This window comes from Tamandua tetradactyla, chromosome 8 (genome assembly GCF_023851605.1).
Source record: "Tamandua tetradactyla isolate mTamTet1 chromosome 8, mTamTet1.pri, whole genome shotgun sequence".
NCBI classification, from domain to species: Eukaryota; Metazoa; Chordata; class Mammalia; order Pilosa; family Myrmecophagidae; genus Tamandua; species Tamandua tetradactyla.
In genome coordinates, this window is record NC_135334.1 from 2399692 (window position 1) to 2417964 (window position 18273).

General features: G+C 41.7%; 2 long non-coding RNA genes across 3 annotated transcripts in view; one reads left to right on the forward strand and one right to left on the reverse strand.

Annotated features, from left to right (window-relative positions):
• Positions 1 to 200: 200 nt before the first annotated feature.
• Positions 201 to 5375, reverse strand: LOC143643147 (uncharacterized). Of its 2 annotated transcripts, XR_013156151.1 has the most exons (4): positions 5087 to 5375; positions 1835 to 2045; positions 999 to 1215; positions 201 to 287 (listed from the first exon to the last, which is right to left on the reverse strand). It is a non-coding gene; the product is annotated as an uncharacterized LOC143643147 (long non-coding RNA). The 2 variants fall into 2 exon arrangements; XR_013156150.1 differs by lacking the exon at positions 201 to 287 and having other exon boundaries at positions 969 to 1215.
• A 48-nt stretch (positions 5376 to 5423) lies between these two features.
• Positions 5424 to 18273, forward strand: part of LOC143643148 (uncharacterized) — a 67015-nt gene continuing 54165 nt past the window's right edge. The window contains exon 1 of the long non-coding RNA XR_013156152.1: positions 5424 to 5583. This is a non-coding gene — a long non-coding RNA (uncharacterized LOC143643148). The remainder of the gene's footprint in view (positions 5584 to 18273) is intronic.

Consider the following 18273-nt stretch of genomic DNA (forward strand, 5'->3'; position numbering starts at 1 on the left):
CTTTCCTAGACTCCAGGAGAGACAATCAGTTGGGGTTCACACCCATTCCACAGTTGTGACCTAAATATCTATGGGATCCTGGTCCCTGTCAGGCTCATCCCTGGGATGGAAGTAACTAGAAAGCTTGCCTTGGGTTGGGCGGGTCAGGGAAAATGCAAGGACAGCTGCCCCACTCCCATTTTTTCTAAATAACTTTAATTATGAGTTTTAAGTTCCTGTGCTTGGGGTGGTGCAATGGTGGCTCAGCAGGCAGAATTCTTGCCATGCCAGAGTTCGATTTCCGGAGCCTGCCATACAAAAAAAAAAAAAAAAAAAAATTAAATATTCCTATGCTTGAATGTACACTGCCAAAAGCAAACTGTCTTCTTAAGTGCAATTAGTTTAACAGATGTCCACCAGCCATGGATGAGTTCTCCAGGCCCTCAAGCCCTTCTCGGCCCTGGTCTCTGCACTTAAGAGTGGTAGATGAATGGGGAAAACAGTCTTGTAAACAAATAAGTGAATCCATCCTTTCATGTAACCGAAATTAACTGAGTGGCTATATGTAACTATGCCAAGGGTTGCTGTGAAGGAAGTAAGTGCTGGTACACAAGTGGTCAATAGAATAAGTAGTTTTTAAAGAAGAAAGAGGGTTAGGAAGCCTTCAGAGAAGACATGATCATCTGGCATCTTCTAGAAAGCAGACAGAATAGAGGTTCATGAGTATTCAGAAATTTTTGGAACTATCTGCATGACATAGAGCATGGAGCCTTCTCTTTCTGGATTCGGTTTATTCTGATGTCACTCATTGTATCCATTAAACCAGCTTCACTTCCACCTTTACTCACCTTGTCAAAATCTCCTTCTTTGCTCACAGCATAACGTGAGAATGTGAGAAATAATAGATAGAGAAAACAGCATGACAGCATGTTAATAAATTATTTTAAAGTATTAAAATTGACACTGGAGTCTCTGCAATATTCTATCAGTTATAATTTACTAAGACTGTTATTTGTCACCTGGTTAAGCAGGAACAACCAATATTTCATCAGGGGGATCTGCTTGCTCCAACATGGAATGGAAGTGCCAGAATGCTCTTTCCTCACCACAGATGCCAACAGAGCCGAGGTCAGCTGGCTGACCTTGTAATTGCTTGGTTTATTTATCAATTGATGATGATGGTGCAAAGACTTCTGGATACCCAGAATCTTGAAAACTCCATGTGCTTCTTTTGTACTGAGGGGGAAGACAGGAGATGGATCAAATACATCCTCATCGTTTTAATCTCCTCCAAGCTTGCCATTCATTCGTGTAATATTTACTGAGTCTCACTACGTTCCCGGCACTGTCAGATTTTATTGGGTTACATCAGTAAACAAAACTAGCAATGAGCCTTGCCCTGGTGGTGCTTAACTTCTCACAGGGGGAACTAGATAACATAAAATAAACATAATGAGTAAATGTGAGAGTAGTTCAGCAGATGAGAAGTACTATATAGTAAAAAGAAAACAAGAAAAAGTGAAGCTAGAGTGTGTAGGGTGAACTAAGGGCTTCCTTTTTGCAAGCAGCAATGCTATAGAGCAAAATCTTGGCATTTTTCTGGCTAGAAGAGCATTTGGATCCAAAATGATGAAGCCACAGTTCCTGGTTTTGTTTCCTCTTTGATCTCACACTACTCAGCTTCATGACATAGTTCTAGAGCAAGAAAAGTCAACCAAGACAAGTTCCTTTAATGGACCCTCCACTGCCCATTGCTGCCTATGATGCAGGAAGTACCATGCTAAGTCTTGGGACTTCGTCTCCCTCATCCGTCTTAGAGGGGAGGGCCTGGCAGGAGGAGGAGGGTGGGCCATACCTGGTTGTGGAGATGCAGAGCTGCTCCCTTTCCAGATGATGTCAGGACGTCTGTAGCCAAGACATGGGCTCAGCAGCATAGATGGCAATGGCTGTAGTGATTCAGCTGTTTTCCTCTTCAGATCCTCCTGACCACTCCCACTGTGTCTGGTTTTGGGTTGTTTCTAGTTAGAAATATAAAGCCAGGTGCTTCCTTCCTGGAGAGAAAACTCCTAGAGAGAACAGATGTGTGAATGTGGTTCTCCCAGGGCAGTGTCTGGCTGATTCTAGTCAGCACTGTGGCTCTGATCTGAAGGATGGCATTGATTTCACCTAAGGGAGGCTGGGTTTCTAGGTTCTGGTCCCAGGACCATCCCCGAGATTGGGGGATTGGGGGGAATGGGCAGAACCCAGGGACCCATTCTCTGCAAGCCACCAGTGCCACTGAGTGCTAAAATCAGTGAATGACGGAAGGAGGGAATTGATAAGTAGCATGTAGAAAATTACACAATTGTGCAGCTGATTATATTTATTGCAGCTGACAGATTTGTCAGTCACATAAACAAATGACATCCATCAAGTGTAGTGCAGTGGGGCAAAGTGTTGAGAATCATTGACTTAGGGGAGGGGACGATAGCAAAAGACATCCTTTTTAGAGACAGCTCATGGTTTTCTTTCTGTTTTTTACATTCATTAAAAACAGTAAATATTTTAATTTCCTTTATGTGATGAATTACACTGATTATTCTGATATACATTTAAATGTTAAATTACTTTTGTTTTCCTGGGATAAACCCAACTGAGTCAGAGTGTGCATATATATATATTTTTTTTTCTTTTACATTTTTTATTGTGATAAAATATGCATAACATAAAATCTTTTCACCATTTTTAAGCACACGGTACAGTGTCATTAAGTACGCTGACAACACTGTGTAACCTTCCAGAACATTTTCATCACCCCAAACAGAAACTCTGTATCCATTAAGCAAAATTCCCCATTCCTCTTCTCCCCAGCCCCTGGTAACCTCTAAACTACCTTCTGTCTCTATGAATTTCCTATTCTCGATACATCATATACCTGGAATCATGCAGTATTTTTCCTTAGCTCCCCAGTTTTTAAGTCTGCCTTATCACAAGGATCTTTTGGGGAACTTGACAGGAATACCCCTTTTGCGGCCCTACACCCCTGACCAATCAATCAACATCTCAAGGGCGGGAGCCTGGGAATTGGCGTTTAACTTGCACTTCGGTGATCCTTATCAGTTGGAGGATGAGGTTCTCACGGGGTCAGGTTGGAATTAACTAAGGAGCTTTAATAGTCGCCATCCATGCAGGTGGTGCTGACGGCTGCAGCGTCTCACCCGCTCCACAGGTGACTCTACGGTGCGATTAGGGTCCTGCCCTGAGGAATGGAGTGCAGTCCTCTGGGGTGGGAGAACTGAAGGAGATCCTTTCCTGGCCCCCGGATCCCTTCCCGCGAGTCAGTACTGCAGCAGACGCGAGCATCTCAAGTGGGGAGTGGGACGCTTCGCTCCCTGCCAGCTTCTGGAGTCCTTTGGAAGAAGAGTCCATTTGAGGATGGAGGCGAAAGCCCCCCTGCAGGAGACCTAAGCGCTGCAGTGGCTACCCACGTGCCTGCTCGGGCCTCCCCTGCCGCCCCACTCCGGCTGCCCAGGGACAGTGGAGGGTCTGCGGAGGGCTGCCAGGAGCTTGGGCTTCCACCCGGTGGCTGAGCCAGTTTTCCGGAGCGCCCGCGTCTCCACCGCCTTCTAACCAGGAGGGAAGGCCTCGGACAGCGAGAAGGCTGCCCAGCCGCCCCGTCTACCCCCGCGTTATCCTGACATTACGCTGGAGTGAATTGAAACATTCCACTTCATTATTTCATATTTGAGGAGATTTATAGATTGTCCTGGTGGCTGAAGAGGCAGTGATTAAGAAGCAGCGTGCTAATGAATAAGGCACCACACAAAACGGTTTTAATTAATGCCCAGCCCAGGGGCTGTAAACTGCTCCCTGATAACAAATCTGCCCATTGAAGACTTGGACTGACAACTTCCTGAGGAATAAAGGCTGACAGGGAGACAGGGAAGTTATTCAAGTGGCAATTAGGGCTAATGAAGTGAGTCTCTCTCCCCACCCCTAGGCTCACCATAGCCAGCAGCCCAAAGTCGGTTTCTACGTATTTTCTGCAAAATAGAGTTTCTGCCAGCACCACTGCTCCCCCACCCCCACCCTTCCCTCCCCAACTCCCTCCCCTCCCGCCCTCCTCCCTCCCTCACGCCCATTCCATCTCCCAGTGGCTCTGGGTGGTGAGGCTACAACGTGAACTGTCTGAAAGTTTAGTTTGACTCCAGTGCTTGGAGTGGAAGAGGCCTGTCATCTTTTCATAAAGCTCCTGTGATACAAGACAATTGTTTTCACCCTAAACTTCTTCTAGAGCTCTGGAGATGAAGTCAAGTCTGGTGTTTTCTGAAAGGCTTTTTAAAAAAGTAATTGCTCTTCCCTTTTCACCTTTGTCTGAGACGTGATACCTGACTGCAGTTTGGCCTTGGAGAGCTGCATCCCGCCATTTCCTTCTTACCTGCTGAACACCCTGGCTTCCCTGTTTGGGGAGTGTGTGGGGAGGGAGAGCCAGCCAGAGTTTTCAGAGCAAGTCGTAAACCCTCTCCAGCCCTGTGGCACTGCTCTGCATCCAGGCGTTCTCAGTATCGGATGGCTCCTGACAAATTAAGCCCAAATGGTGACGAGTTACACAATCACCTTTCTCTGTTCTTTTCATGGTTTCCTGCCAGGATTTGATGTTTGCAGACACAGGGACATTGCGATAAGATGGCTTTTCAGCAGTTTGATAACTGTGATGCTTTCTGCCGTGAGACAGAGTATTATTAGCCGTATGACTAACACTAATAACAGTGATTCTAATAACAAAGGGAATGCAGCCATAATTAGAGATAAAAATCCTGGCCAACAGAATGATTTGAGGAAAAAATATTGATAACGAAGGGGAGTTTATTGAGTTAGCTGTTCCATTTAGCAGACACATCACCAGCAGCAGTGCATGAAAGGATATAATCAGGTGTGTGGCTCTGGTGACTGAGCTGTGCTAGTGTGGAGATCTGGGACAGCAAAATGAATTCAGTTATGGTCTGGGGGACAGGGGCTACCACACTTCTCAAAGAAGCCGAAGCAGCTCAGAAACGATTTCCCGATGGCCACCATACAATGCAGACAGTTTCACTCCATTAGCAAGTTGTTGCTTCTGGCCTGATACCTGCAAGCTCTTCCCCAGTGCAAGGAAATGACTCGAGTTATCCTAGCCCTGCTGTCTTTGGAGATATTTCAGAGCAGCTCTCCTCTTCAGAGGAACAAAGCCGTATTCTTGTTGGGTCCATCTCAGATGCAGAAGTCAGGAGCTGGTTTTGAAATCCTTCTTTTTTGTCCTTGATTAAATGCACCCTTGATGCATTCTGGCCGCCAGGCCCCCTGCTAACTTCCTCTAGGGCACAATGTGGGTGCTGGTTGCTTCTTTGCTCAGATTCCATGCTGAGCCCAACTCAGCGTGGAATCTGTGATGTCATAATGCATTCACCTGATCCGTTGCTCTTTCTCTCTCCTCCCTTTGATATATTAGCTGAGCTGGGCTGCATGCCCCTTGCCAATATCCTCTCTAATTCCCTCCTAGAAACATACATTTTCCTCCTCTACAGAAGGCAGCTGGAACATCTGTGTAAGAAATGAAGTTTTAAGAAATCCCAAGAAAAGGCTGGGGTAGGTCAGGGAATTCATGTTTCAATAAAAAATAATGATTATATTGGTAACGCTTTGCATTTTTAACAATAGAATGTTTTCCTCTGAACAAAGTGTCTAAGTGTTCAGGGAATATTCTACCTTATTCAGTTTACCCACTTTTCATATTATGTCCATCTGACATTTGGTGAAACTGAGGTACAGTGGAGGCAAAGTGAAGACTCCATGTAGGGATTTTCCCCAGAGAGATTTTGCTGCCTTAGAATATTCATGATCAATGATCTTATATTTTCAGTAAGCAATCCTTAACTCGGCTGAGCATTTTATGACCAGGATGGTGAGGAGACTAAGACACCGCTGAGGAAAGGGGGTGATGGACAGAATTTTGTAATTTTCAGTGTAATTATCCTAGATCTAACATCCTGCACTGTTCACAGACTGTGGTGGGTTGCCTGTCAGGCTTTGCAGTTTTGAAATTAAATTGAGAAGGAAAATGTATTTGGAAATAGAATGAATTCTCTTCTAAATAACACCTTAAACTTAACCTGTAATAATGGAGAATATCATGCACATGATTTTCATAAATATTGAGGATTAAGCAGCACAAAGGACCAGAGTTTTCACTAGCAGAATTTGGAATGCGGGTGGTCCAATTTTATATTAAACCCATGAGAAGCAATTTCTTAATCCATGTTCAACCTCTAGAATCTACTCTAGTTCAAGTAAGATGAAGAGAGTGACTGGGAAGACACCAAAATAAATCCTGCATGAGGACTGAATAGGGAAAGCTAGTTTTCTCATTTGCCCAAACAGTCTTAACTCCTGAGAACTGCTGGAAAATGGAAAGAAAGAATTGTGACATTCTTTTGCAGAATCATCGCCATCTCCTGATACCTGTTCAGGATGAGCAAACTCTTGGTAATCTGGATTGTGTAAGGAGACATAGAAATGATGTGTTTGTGCTTGCATTCACATATGTTGACCAGAAATCCACTCATTTTGGTCATCTCTGCTGCCTCGGTGTGCCGATTTGAATCTGTGGTGGACCCCAGAAAAGCCATGTCCTTTAATCCTCATTCAGTATTGCTGGCTGGGAGCTTTTTGATTGTTCCCATGGAGATGTGTCTCTACCCATTCAAGGTGGGGTTGCTTACTGGAGCCCTTTAAGAAGGAACCATTTGAAAAAAGCTTCAGAGCTCACGCAGCCTGAGACCTTTAGAGATGAAGAAGAAAAACGCCCCTGAGGGAGCTTCATGAAACAAGAAGCCTGGAGAGAAAGCTAGCAGACACCACCATGCTCGCCACCATGTGCCTTTCTAGTTGAGAGAGAAACCTTGAATGTCATCAGCCTTCTTGAGCCAAGGTATCTTTCCCTGGATGCCTTAGATTGGACATTTCTATAGACTTGCTTTAATTTAGACATCTTCACGGCCTTAGAACTGTAAACGTGCAACTTAATAGATTCCTCTTTTAAAAGCCGTTCCATTTCTGGTATATCACATTCTGGCAGAGAGCAAACTAGAACACTTGGCGTCCTTGTAGTTTTTTTTTTTTTTTAGAGTGTGAACTGATTTATCCTTCCTCCTCCATTCTTACCTCTTTGATTACTATCAAAGTTACCACCTTCTCTGGAGGAGGTTAAATATGTTTTCTAGCACTTTCTTTTACTTCTTATAACATTGAGCTGATCAGAAGAATTGGATCAATATGGCATATGCTTCAAAAGACTTAGAATCCAATATTTAGAGAGGACTGTCAAAGGTCAACTAAAAAGGGGTGGCAAACATTTCACATGGATGAATGAGCTAGTAACTACAGAGTAGTTCAATGTGGCTCATACCAGGGCCAAGCATGACACTGCCCTGTATAAATTATTTTATACAGTGCATTTGGGGGCAAAACCAAATGGCTCCAAAACATTCAGAGGCCATAACTCGGCTGCTTGTGATACTCGTAGCCATGTGCTTTCAAACAAATGTACCACCAAATTACAGAGGTACCCCCAGGGCCTCCATACCCCGAGGCCATAGCCATGGAAGCCAGGAGTATGGTGTTTCATGATGATCTCACATCAGAGGGGTGGCTATTTTTAGGAAGGTTCATATTTTTGTTCTAATGTTTAACTTCATATGAATATCTTTATATTAACACCATAATCCTGAAATTTGGATTAAAATTTTTTTTCTGAATGAAAACACTTCTCCTTCTCCTCTCCCCCATCTCTCAGTTTCCTCTAATCTACTTTCTGTCTCTGTGAATTTGCTATTTCTAGTTTCCTCATATAAGTAATATCATATGATATTTGTCCTTTTATACCTTGCTTATTTCATTGCACATGTTTTCAAGTTTCTTCCATGTTGCAGCCTATTGCATAACTTCCTTGTTTCTTATAATCTAATAATATTCCATTGTGTATATGTACCATGTTTTGCTTTTCCACTTATTTGTTGATGGGCACTTGAGTTGTTTCCACATTTTGGCTGTTGTGCTATAAACATTGGTAAACAAGTGTCTGAGATGGTTTCCACTTTCTCTTGGTATATACTAGAAGTGGAATTGCTAGATCGTATGATAATTCTAGGTTTAACTTTTTGAGGAGCTGCCATATTGCTTTCCTACTACCCCCCTTTATTTTAGTCTCTATCCTAAAATTTCCTCTCCTTCCTCTATTTTTTTCTCTTTTTTTCTATGTTTACTCTCTAGGCACATTTAGACCTAGGTAGATACCAGAGCCATTTCTAACACCTGCTAAAAATAAGGAGGGCAGGCCACGTGCTCAGCAAGCAGAGTTCTCACCTGCCATGCCAGAGACCCGGGTTCGATTCCCGGTGCCTGCCCATGTAAAAAAACAAGGAGAAAGAGAACCAATGGTCCTCCTTTTAGACAATCTAAAAGCTCAGTGAGGAGTGTTTGCAACAGTTAACAACAAATCATATCACGTTTGACTTGTATTCTCTTGTCTAAACCGTTCTTGTTCCATTTTAAACAGAGCTCTTATATTTTCTTACTTTGATTTAGAGGACAGCCAATTACTAGTATTGTTCCCATTAGTGCTAATACGTTTAATATCTTAGTCAGCTTTCAACTCTGCAGATGCCATTTCCCTATGTCATGAGTCAGATTCTTTGGGAAATAGACTTTGAGATGGAGATTTGAGAGTAGGTGGTACACTGGGGAGAGTTCTTGGGCTCCTATATATAAGGGTAAAAAGCAGTTCAGGCAGTGGGAGAAACTGAACTGCAAAGCAGTCACCACAAAGACCTCATATGACCCCATAGGGAATTCTAGAAGCTGGAATAGTCATTCAGAAATGCCCTTGGTTGTATCACCACATCCAGAGAAGGCAGTTCCCTTTGGCTGGAGGAAATTCCTGGGAGGGACTCATGAATTAGCAGGCATCATCCTAGGGAATGAGTTTTCTGTCCCAAAGCATGTGAGGGTGGGGAATCTGGTCAGCACACCAGGAAGATGGAAGGGTAAGGGTCCCACTCAATTTCTCTATAGTCCTGTAGCACTATTTCCTTGCTTTGTTTGTAAATATCATACGAGATAATTTCAGGCTTTAAGAACTGAAAACACTGAAACATCAATCTGCTATTATTTATAATAGAAATAATCATGCTTTCTTTCTTTACATTCTCCCTTTTCACAAGTTTCCTATACAATTCTGTGATACTAGGCATGGTTCTCTCCCCACAAAACCTCCACTAGCTTCCAGACATCATATTTTACAGCTGCTTATAAGTAACATATAAAGACTGATCTAGGGAAATCAAAAAGATATGCCTCTGTATTTTGGGGAGATGGTACTTTCTAAAAGGCTATTCCAGAAGTTAAATAATGCTTGTAGCCTCTGCTGCAGATGTTAGCAGGTGTGTGACCCCTTTCCACCCATTTCATCTGAAAAAATATTGCAGATTAGCCACTTAGTCTCTCTTCCCATCACATTGATATCCAACTCTGTCTGTGTCTCTCAATTGGTCTCTCTCAGTTGTGTCTGTGATGAGTCGGCATGGAAGAGAGGGACAGAGATAAACCACCGTGTGCTTTAGAGATCCTATGTGAATGGAAAACAAAATACAAAAGATGGTGCCTGTGGTCTACAGCATTAATGATATTTACTGGGTGATGGATGAATATGATGAATGAGGCAATGCGGCTTGATCAGGGTGAAATGGCTGAGCAGGAGAATGGTGAGTGAATCAATCATGGGACCTGCTCCACCAGCCAGCTGGGTTCATCAGTTTCACAGTCTCTCTCAACAGGCTTATAAATTACCTCTGATAGAGGGATGGTGTGTTGAGCCAGGCTGTGGTGACTTCTCCGGGCAGAGATCAATAGGCTGCAGTAGAAGGAAACAACAGAACTCCGATGAAAGCATTGGCAATGCACTCCAACTTTATTTCATCAGGTGTGATTGCTATTTTTTGCATGGGCAGGCACCGGGAATCGAAGCTGGGTCTCCATCATGGCAGGTGAGAACTCTGCCTGCCGAGCCACTGTGGCCTGCCCCGTGCTTGCTTTTATAAACCTTATATTTTGTGCTCAAGCTTAAAGCCTCCATCTAAATAAAATGATTTGGACCTAATACAAGAGTATGTCATATACTATAGCATTTAAGAATATGACTTCCTGGGTTTGAAACTTGTCTTCACTTATATATCCTTAGGTGATCTACTTTACTAACTTCTTTGTCCTTCAGCTTTCTAGACTTTGAAAATGGCAATAATACTAAAAATTATTCTTACCTTATAAAGTTCTTCATAGGATTAATTAGTTAATATTTATAAATTAGTGCTCAATAATTTTAGTAGTTATTATTATGGGCTAAGTTTTTATTGCCTGGTCAAACTCAAACCCGTGGACTTGTCTTTTATTTCATTGACAAAACAACCTGCTGCACATCACCCTAAGTTATATACATCCATTTCTATCTTCAGCGATTTTCTTTCATTCTGAGAGGAGGAATGTCTCTTCTGTTATTCAGGTTGGACTCGGGACCTGTGGCCCTCACCCCATCCTCTCCATGTCATCTTAGCCTGGATTTACATCCTATTTTCCCACTTTCCATTTTCTCTTCTTAAGTATATTTTCTTTCTTTTGGTCCCATATCCTTACTCTATGCACATATTTACATCTCTCCAAGTCAAAAAACAACAAATAAGCAAATCAAACAAACCTCTGCTGTTCCTGAACTCTACTCTAGTTACTCTTGGATTTGTTTCTCTCATTTTCATCTAAACATTTCCAAAGAGCGGTCTAAGCTTTATATCTCTATAGTCACTTTTCAACTTTCTATTGAAAGCTTAATGGTATTCTGGCGTATAGAAATTATTCTAGCAAAGCCGCCAATGACCTAATTGCCAAATCCAATGAACATATTTCAGTCCTTACATTAGTGGATCTCCTTGAAGCTATTGATACTATTGGCCATTCCTTTCTTGAAATACTCCATTCTCTTGACTTCCATGATGTGAATTTCTTATGATTCTTTACAAATTGTTTGGATGCAGTGTTATCAATATTGATTCTTTCTAAATAGGCTGTAATATAATTTTAATTTCATTTTGTAGCCAATAATTTAGAAGAGTGTTTTTCAATCTCAAAAGCATAGGTATTCATTTACTTGTTGTTTTCTATTCTTTTTGTTGTTGATATCTACTTTATCACATTGAGGTCATAAAATGGTCTGTACACTTTGGAATACGTTGAAATTTTCTTTTAGTCAAACTATGATCATCTTTTCAAAACTGTTCAATAGGCATTTAATAAAATATGTATTCTTTTCTTTACATGTATATACATATATACAGATTATGCAGTAAATCAGGTCTGTTAATTTTATTATTAAAATACTTTCTACCATTGCAAATTTTTTTTGTCTACTTGATTTGTCCATTTATGAGAGGTTCAATGAAGTTTCCTCCTCCATTTACTGAGAACATTTTCTTGCTATATATATTTAAATTCCATGTTAGTTGATGCATAAATGTTCATAATGTTATATATTGTTGGGGAAGCATATCTTCTATTTCTATAAAATAACCTTGTTGTAAGATTTCTCCCTGTATTCCAAATTTCCTCTTTTTCAAAGGAGGAGTCACAGGGTTCCTCCTTTGCCCCCGGCTCTCTCATGCTACTCAAATGTCTGAAAAGCTACCTCTGCTCTTGGACATCAAATACCACATACACCAGGATACTCAAATTTGAGTCAGACACTTACCCAAGTTTCCAACTGCTGTAATCAGATCTTGATGAACTGCCCCGTCTGGGTGTCCCACAGACCTCATCAAAGTCAACATATCCAAAACTTCTCATTTCCTCTGTTTGTAAACCATCTTCCCCTTAGCCACTCTCTGACCAATTTCAGAGCCTCACTGTTTACCTAGTCATCCAAATAAAATTCTCAAGGAGTTGGCAAACTTGGGTCTATTGTTTTTCTTAGCTCTAAGGAAAAAATAGCAATCTGGAGACAATTGTGATTCATAGTTGAGGGAGAAATTCTTTCCTGATTTTTCACAGTGACCTAAATGAAAGACTTACAATTATACACTCCCTAGGTTATAGTCTAGCTCTCTTCTTCCAGTCAGAATGAAGGACTGAGGAGTAGGGACCTTGCGTGTGGCAGGTGCGGTAGAAATCAAACAATCCAGGGTGTGCCATGTTCTTCATCCAGGTGGATAGCTAGGTGATTGATCTTGGGCAATTGGCTTTCTGGGCCTCCATTCGTTATCTTGATATATATGGAAATGCTTATATTTTTTTCTTGAGTGCACCAGAAAGATGATTCTAATAACCTCATTACCTGATTTCAATGGTTAACAAATACTATACTAGTTTACATAATACTCAAATGCCATCTAAGTCCATCTTTCCATGATGTGTCTTTGTATCAGGGAGCAATAGCCTCTGGTTTCCTAAAAATAATGTCTTCTTTATTACAAGTTACTCGATCTATGCTCATTTTCCTCTTCCTTTGATAAATCACTGCATTCACTTAATCTTTTCCTTAGTTTCCACTCTCCACCCCTTTAATCATTTTCACTGCTCTTTATTGGCCCCTCTCCAATTTCTCTGTACCTCTGGAAAATTAGAATCTCCAAACTGAGAGCATAACACTCTAATAAGGGCCAAGTCAGTGCCAAATATAGCTCATGACACTCTTTCTTGTCACTTGAGTGACAGATAACACTGTCAAGACTTTTCAGTAACTTAACTGTTTTAAAAGGCACATTCCTACATTACAGACCCCAAGATCAAAATTAAGGGATGTGATCTGCATGCACTTATGTAAGTAACTTAATGCTGTTATTGATCCTCTCTGGAGAATGAGTAGATGTGTCCAGAATTTCTAGAGGATATTGCCTAATGTGTCTCACAAATAGACTCAAGGGAGCCATATGCAGGATTTGGGAGAAAAAAACATTGTGTTTGGACTTACAGGTTTTTGATAATTATAGAACCAATTCTCCTACAATTTAGCTCCCATCCATTTTAGTGTCATCTTAATACAGTAACAACGACTCTGGTTATTTAGCTTTCATGTCTTCAAGTTTCTTTCTTACACAGAAAGAAAGCATTTAACTTTCTTAGTTGAAGAGCAGAGGGTTCCAAAGGGACCAGTGAGAAATAGAATCTGGAGCAGGAGGCAAATTAGTGCTGATAAGTGGTCTGTTTGGTGGCCTGGAAAGTCTGAAATATTAGGGGCTTCTTACATAGAACATACTGTGATTCAGTGAGCTATGGAATAAGAGATGTAGAGAAGGAAAATAATTTTGGAACAGGGATGGTGGAAGATTTTGGTTCCAAAATTTTTAACAGGGCTAGAAGTTCAGGGACATTATAATGAGGACAGAAAAGGATGGTTTTTCATAAAGAAAGTGGATTGGACTGTCCAGCATAGAAGTATATTACTTCAGGTATGCTGCTCATGAGGTTTTTGGTATGAGCAGTAGCTATGAAGGTGACGGCTCTTGCAACCAGACACCTGGGCAAAGGGCAGCACAGACACAAAAGACACTCACCTGGCAAAGGGGAGGCCATATGAGTTGAAAGGAGGATCACTTGCCACTAGACCTCAGGGACAAGGTGAGGAACAGGTAAAGCATATGCTGACAATTAATTGTCATCTTTCCCAACTAGCTCATGGAAGGAAGCAACACTTTTCCTTTTCCTCTCTACATACCTATTTGAGGCTGAGTTCATGCTGAACTGGTTGCAATTTCTCTGCACCTTGGAATGATGCAGAATAGATTGTTTTGGCTGAAACTAGATGAGGACAGGTGGTGCCACCTGCTACAAATATTTCCCTTCCAATTGGCTCTAAAGCCACCATTCTTGGTCTTTTTGCAGTTTGGTATGGAAGGTGGCAAGTGGAGGGGTGGGGAAAGGTGGTAGATGAATGAGAAAATCTGGAGGTGCTCAGATTTGTCGGTAAATCATCATGAGCTTCCTCATGTTGGCAACCCTATCATCCACTGCTGCAGAAGCACCGGCATTGAGAGACTGCTGTGCAAGGACATGCTTGAATTATGGAAGTTCCAGGATTCCCATGATGGCCTCTTTCTATTGCAGATGTCTGGGACGTTTCTATGATTCATCAAAGTGACAAATCATGCTTGTTTTTCTAGTAGTTTGGCTTTTACTAGAGCCAACAGTGTTAATAAGGGACCCTTAAAGGGCCCTGCCCCTCTTTAACTATTTCCCTGTGGACAGCTTCTCAGCCCATTCCATACATGGAAGATGTCCAGCAACAACCTCCGGGTTTTTCAAGAAGTTCAAATGCCATTAACCAGTAGAGCAATCTTTCTCTGGAGCAGGATGACTAACATGGAGTGTCTAAAACCATCTTCATTAGTTATTGAAGCTGTCACTATAATCTCTTCCAAGCCTTGATGGTAATTGTAAACCCATATTTCCTAATAATGGTCCAGGGTTTGAAAACAAACTTGATGAGCACTGGATGCTTGAGCCCCTTGCCTAGCCTGAGAGCCGGTTGCTGTCAATCAGCTGTCTGGTTTTCCTCTTTCTCAGCTCATGAAAAGGATGCCTTGTTCATAAATACTAGCAGGAAAAGCAGGCCCAGGAACTATGGCCACGCTCAGGATGTAGAGATGTTGGGGTGAACAAAATGGGCCATGCAGACTTGGTGTTCCTACTTAATAAGCTCAGAGAGTTCCTCCATCTCTAAGGTCTGTGCCTGACTCCCCAGGACTGCTGAGGTGCTGCTGATGATCTCGTTGATGCCTTGTCTTCTGTTGTTCTTAACTGCTATTATGCACCTAGACCAATATACATTTCCATAGAGGAAGGAGAGTGATTCACACCTGTTCCTGAGGAGGGTCTACAAAGGGCCAGACACTAAGCCATATGTTATCTTTGGTCATCACTCTGTCCCTGTGGGGTGTGCATTGTACCCAGAGTAGCTAGGGATGGGTAGAGTGGGTGGAGGTGAAAAGTACCAATATTACAATAGAGTAGGGATTATTATGTAAGGTTATGAGGCCAGAGGAAAATGCTTTTGAAAGGGGTGAATTCAACAGGAACAGCCAAAGTGTGTGGTCTTTATTCTTTAGAGGAAGATCCTCTGGTTGGAACCTGGATTCCAGACAGATTTTGTTTTCCTGGCTAATTGGACACTTGTTCACAGTGCATCCCTATTCATAGAGCCAGGCAACAAAGAAGTCTGTGGTGTCCACAGGAGGGAAACAAAGCAAAACAAAGCCCAGAGCAGTGCAGTGCCATTAATTCAAATTAATGACCCTCACCTACAAATAAAGCTGGTGCCTGACAGATTGTTGGCTCTTGGAGGGTGGCAGATGAGAACAAATGAGGGGCCCGCCGTCTGGCGATTTGATTGATGTTCTCCTCCCTTTCCCTCCTTCTTGCATGCAACTTCTGACAGGTGGTTTCTGTTTCCCGAACATTCTCCCACTCCTTCCTTCACTTACTTACCCTGCTCCCCTACTGCCCAGGAAGCCGCCAGGTCCAAGAGGCCCAGAGGAATTGTCTTCAAAAGTGAGGTCTGCTGACATCCGTTCCCACCAATGCAAAGACCTGCAGGATGGCTGTGCTGGGAAGTCCCTTCACTGAGGCTTGTCTGAGATGGGAGTGATTTCTTAGCATAGCTCGGGGGTCTGTTTGCATTATTGTCAATTAGGCACATTTCTGTCTTGACCTGTGGGCTGTTATTTATCCCTGCTGAAAATAGAGGTGTGTTTGATTATAAAGTCCTCTCTGTTCACTCATTCAGGCACTCAGGCACTATAGATCCAGACACTGCTTTTAAGCTAAAGTCTGACCTTCACAAAAACACTTTGAAGTAGGTACATTGAGCTTTACTTTGTTGACAGTAACTCAGACAGTTTAAGTTATTCTCCTAAGATTAATCAGCAAGCGAACAGTAAAGACAGAATTTGAATCCAAGACTTCTAACCCAAAGTTTTGTTTTAATTTTATCACAAAATTTATCCTATATTTTCCCCTTAGTGCGCTTTAATGTTTAGACAAATCATTAAAATAGCAAAGTTTTAGAAGTATCACAGAGAGTTAGAACTGGAATAGTCCTTGTAGGTCACTTGATATAATCCCCTTACTTTACAGAGAAAAATTGAGGACCAGGGCAGTAAAGGATGGTCTGACCCTGTTTTTCAGCTTGATGGGGAAGTCAGGGGCATAGAATCTTTCAACCAGTAAAGTCAACCAGTAGGAGAAAAGTTGAGATATATGCATTTTCACACATGCAGCAACAGCCATGGACACAAGTACACATACCCCAAAAGGCAACTGGATGATTAATAGCATGTATTTTTTTACCCCTCTGTCATGCCAGGAAGAACTTGCACACCAACCAGAACCTTTGTCTTCAACTCTACCTGAAAAAAAAATTTCTCCCATAAGTCTAAGTCTTTCTATCAGGAGTGAATAGAAATCCAAAGGATTCCTACATTCTCTTGACCCAGCCCCACAGAGCCATTTTTTTTTAATGGAATTCAAACTCAGATTTTCTAGATTGCCTTCTTGATGATGAGAAGCATTGCTATTTAAATAATGTATTTTCTTTTCTGGGAAGAAGGAATTTCATTCTGCACAAGCTTCTCCATATCTTCTAACTGCAAACACAAACGCTCCTGGAAAGTTAGTGGATCTTGGATTTATCCCATGTTTGCTAATTGCTAGAGACTTATCTATTTAAACAAGTGCTTCTTTCATTGCAGCCTCTGCACAAACACAGCTTTGGAGAGAGTTTATATTTTTAGGGGAAAGTAAACAGCTCTGCATTGTGCTATGGTAGCAACTGTGGCTGATGGAGGAAATTGGTTGCCAGGCACAGTTATTCCTGCTTTAGGAGCTGTACCCAAATACTTCTTTTTGTTATGTCATTTTTTTCATTCATTTGATAAATATATGTTGAATACCTCCCATGTGCCAGGCACTGTGCTAATTGTTGGGAATATAGAGGAAAACTAATTTCTAAACCATTTTGTCAAGAACCTCACAGTCTAGTGAAGGACAAAGGCCACCACACTGACCATTATAAAAAGAAGAAGAAATTACAGCACACTACAGAATAAAGAAAAAGACCTTATAACCTCTTCTGGGCACAGAAAGAAGGGAGTTAGAGAAATCTTCTTGGAAGAGGTCAAGATTGAGTTGAGATTAAAAAAGGGATAGAAAATAACAAATGGAGAATTGGAGATGTGTATTCATTTGTAAACTGCCAGAATGCAACACACTAGAAATGGAATGGCTTTTAAAAAGGGAATTTATTAAGTTGCAAATTTACAGTTCTAAGGCCATGAAAATGTCCAAATTAAGGCACCAAAAAGAGGTTGCTTCCACTCTAGAAAGGCTGATGACATCTGGAACAGCTCTGTGAGCTGAGAAGTCACGTGGCTGGTGTCAGCTTGGGTCTTTGGGTTCTGGGCACCTCTGTCAGCTGAGAAGGCACGTGGCAATATATGTTAGTTTTCTTTCCTCATTTCATAAGGCTTCCCCGGAGATGCCTTCCTTCTGCATCTCCAAAAGTCTCTGGTTGTGTTGGTTCTGTTGGCTCTAAAGCTTTTCCTTCTTAAAGGGCTCCAATAAGCAACCCCACCTTGAATGAGTGGAGACACAACTCAAGGAAACCATCTAATCAAAAGGTACCACCCACAATTGGGTGGATCCATCTCCATGGAAATGTTCAAAGAAATCCCACCCAGCAATATTAAATGAAGATTAAAGAACATGACTTTTCTGGGGTACACAAAAGCTTCAAACCAGCAAAGGATGGTAAATGCAATTTTAAAAAAAAAGCATTTTTTGAGGTGCATGAAGTAGGATGGCAAACTTCACGTGGTTTTATATGATAACCTGGGGTTTCTGAAACAAAGGGTGCCAGTGAGAGGTTAGATTGGAGAGAAGATAGGGGCCAGATTATAAACTTGCTAGGCTAGAATGCCATGCCAAGGCAGGTGGTTATAAATTACTCAAAAGCAATGGGGTGCCATGGAAAGGTTTTACGCAGAAAAAGGCCTTAATTTATTTACCTTTTACAAAAACCATTTTAATAGGAGCATAGAGAATGCATTGAAAAAGGGCAAATTCACTTTAGAAGGTTTGATGAGAATCTCTGAGCCATTGGATAAAAGAAGGCCAGTTCCAAATACAATAAGGAAGTAGAAATGACAAGATTAGAAAACAGATTGTATGCAGGAATGTAAAGAGGAG